Below are 3,640 nucleotides of genomic sequence, written 5' to 3'. Positions count from 1 at the left end.
TTCATGGGTAGAGGATTTGTCTTTGTTGTAGATCTTAGCAACCTCAGTGTATGAGTTTTCTTCTTTCCTTAAGTCGAAATCTTGCATCTTTTCACTTAAAGGAAGCACTGTCTGGTTTCTCTTTGGCATATCCAAATTGCCATAATCACTAATTTTGCACTTTGGGACCATTATTAAGTAAAATAAGAGTTATTTGAACACAGGCACTGCAATACTATTACCGCCAATCTGAAAAGCAAGGTAGCTAAGAGATTAACAGACGGGAGTATCTACAGTGCAGATACACTGGACAGAAGGATAATTCATGTCCCAGGCAGGATGCAGGAGATGGTGTGAGACTTCATCATGCTATTAAAAATGGCACAAATTTAAAACTTATGCTTTGTTTACTTCTGGAATTTTCCATTTAATATTTTCAGACCACATTTGACCACAGGTAGCAAATCACAGAAAGTAAAACCATGGATAAGTTTGTGGGGGGAGAGAGTTACTACAGTACACAAAGCAGGCCCCACATACAGGCAGATGTCAACATGGCCAGTTTAGAAGTGCTAAGGAAACCCCCCTTTTCTAACATGTCTCAACTGAACTCTCCCTAACATCCGAACGTCAGCGTTTTTCAGTCAGTCATTCCCATGGGCTATCGGCATCCTCTTTGCCACTTTTTCCATTGTTGGTTTTTTTTAATGATAAGAAAAAGGCAAGGGTTCTTGTAAAAATCCTGGAGGTGAAAAGAAAACAGGTGAAGAAATAACCTTGGTGTTGTGAGAACTGAATTATGAGCCATATGAATATTTGGGCCGGCTCCTGCCACCAGACTCTTGGGTAATCCCAAAAATCTTTGCCCATTTTACCATGGTGCTTAGGGTGAGACATAGCTATTCACAATTTATATAAAATAAGCCTGCAGGAGAATTTTCTTGTATAATTATCTAATCCATTTTTCAATGTACTATTTAGACAAATTCTACACATATTTTTTTTTCTCAGACCAATGAGTGTGGGCAAAGTAGTTAAGGGAATTTAATTACCTAACAAGTCTTTTGAACACATTTATTATTAAGACTCCTGGGATGGTAAATGCAAAGATACCAGGCGCCACTCCCGTCCAATCATCCGATGCTGAGAGAGGCTGAGAGGGAAAATACTGACTGGCTTGGATGGTCAACGGCTTTGGGGCAGGGGAGGGTCAATTGCTTTGATGAAAAATTGTCATTCTTTTTCTGAAAAAAGAACCTAGACCAGTGAGCTGTGGCTTTGGATATAGAGGTCATCTGAATAAGAGTCATTTTTGAAGGACAAAATAAAAACTCCTCAAACTGTAGTAATGGCAAGAAAAAGGACTCTTCCCAAGAGAGTTTATTACTTGTCCATTAGGAGGCTTAGCATCAAATCCCGAACTGGGGAGGTCTGAACAAGGGTTATATGATAGCTCGGTACCCCCGCAACGGCTATTAATGCGGACACAGACTGCCTAATTACCACCCAAGCTGCTCCTACACCGACTGCAATGTAATGTAGGAAGAGCAAAAAGGAAGGGGAAGGAGAGACAAGTAATATGATCTATTATTTTGCAATTAACTTGAGACTAGCCCCTGTCCCCTGTCAACACTCACTCCACACTGCACACACACACACACATATACACACACACAGCTAAGTCTCCAGACACTCTAGCTCTCTGCCTTTCACACTCAGGGTGCTATGCCAACCTTACCTCTTTCTGCATGAAAAGTTGGCTCCCAAGGCCCTGGAGAACCGAGCACCAGGTTCTTCCGTCACCTGGGAGAAAGCTAGCTTGAGATTTATGCTCATGAGGATGCAAAGTACAGCATTTATCTGTATTTCTTTTCCATCATTGTTCTGTAAACCTGTTTCATGACACAAATTAAATGTAAATGATAAGAAAATCTAAATGTTCATATCTAAGTATATTTGGCTTCAATTACAACTATTATTTGATCCAGCCTCCTAGAAAAACACTGGTTGACATCAATTACATAATTTTACCAGAAAACAGACCCAATTCTCACTATCTATGCTAGTTAATTAATTAAAAATTTGTTGCTAAAAAATTAAGCAGATTAGTATTGTTTGTATATGAAAATAAACATTTGAAAATATAAAATAAAATATAAAGTATTATTGTCCACCTTCATCTGTTTAGAAAACAACAACAAAATCCAAATGTAAGCAATTTTTTAAAAAATAAAAAATTTAGGCCCTGGCTGGTATAGCTCAGTGGATTGAGCACAGGCCTGTGAACCAGACGATCACAGTTCGATTCCCAGTCAGGGCACTTGCCTGGGTTGCAGGCCAGTTCCAAGCAGGGGACACGTGAGAGGCAACCACACATTGATGTTTCTCTCCTGTCCTTCCCATTCCCTCTAAAAATAAATAAATAAAATCTTTAAAATAAATAAATAAATAATTTAGGACAATTTTTGCAATATTGTATAATGGCTGTCAAATAGTTAATCTGTTTAACATATAAAAAACTTTCGACAGTCAATAAAAAATAAGATTAGCACCTGATATTTCAAATGTACAAAGAAAAATAACTGTTAATTCTTAAAAGAAGGAAAATTGAAATAAAATGCCCAAACACATTTTTAAATGTAAAATCCCTTTGGAAATCAAATAAATGTAAAATGGTATTCCCCAACCTGTTGGCAAAGGTGTAAAAATAAGTATGTATTCTAATTAGAAAAGGATATTGGGAAATCGGTACTTTAATGTAGTCATATATGTTGACACAGATTATTACAATTTTATTAATTTATCCAGAGAAAATAACATAGCACGGCATGACTTTCACAAAATGCCCAGAAGAAAACAGGCAGCTAATATTTTTGAAAGGATAAGTAAATATACTTTTAATATCAGACACCTATAATAGCAAAAGACAGAAACAACTGACATGTCCCAAAATAAAGCATTAGTTAAATTAACTTTGCTACCCCCATGCAATAAAACACTGTGTGATGACTGACAATTTTTTATTAAAAATGTGGAACTATATGGTCTATATCAATAAACCAAAAATAAACAGTTGAAAACAGTTTTATCATGTAATCTCATTTGTGTAAAAAATGTTATATAACTAGATGTATATATAACTAGTATATATATATATACGTAGGTAAATGTGATGGAAGGATATACACTAAAGTATTAGTAGAATTATTATTCTTTTTATTTTTTTTCATTTTTAACATTTTAATACAGATCGGAGTGGCTGGTTCATTTCATCTCCCTCACTGCCAAACCTGGGAGCAGGACTGCTTCAGTTTCTTGGTCTTCGGTTTGTCTGTGATGACCAAGGTAGAAAGGTATCTGCCACATCGGACTTTAAATTTCACATCGTCCTTGCCTTTCGCCTGGCTGTGAGCAGGAAGTCCTTGGTTTCCTCAATTTTTTGAGGCATGGCTACAAGGTAGGAAGAGTATGCGGCCGGCACAGCAAGCAATAACAAACCTCTTTTTGTTTTCAGTAATATATATTATTAGTACATGAAGCAATACATGTTCATTTTCAGTACTGTTAGAAATCTCAAATACATAATAAAACTTTATTTGTATCTTCCTTCTTCCCTGAAATGTGTGCGTACTTTTAACTACATTGAAGAGAACAAGATAAA

General features: G+C 36.3%; 1 pseudogene; it reads right to left on the bottom strand.

The window, feature by feature from the left end:
* Window positions 1-3,243: 3,243 nt before the first annotated feature.
* On the bottom strand, window positions 3,244-3,427 carry LOC119039928 (60S ribosomal protein L38-like; annotated as a pseudogene).
* Between the last annotated feature and the right edge of the window lie 213 nt (window positions 3,428-3,640).

The sequence above is a fragment of the Artibeus jamaicensis genome, unplaced genomic scaffold (genome assembly GCF_021234435.1).
Source record: "Artibeus jamaicensis isolate MK-2021 breed Jamaican fruit bat unplaced genomic scaffold, CSHL_Jam_final contig_387, whole genome shotgun sequence".
Taxonomy (NCBI): Eukaryota; Metazoa; Chordata; class Mammalia; order Chiroptera; family Phyllostomidae; genus Artibeus; species Artibeus jamaicensis.
This window is presented reverse-complemented; position numbering and strand designations above follow the sequence as displayed.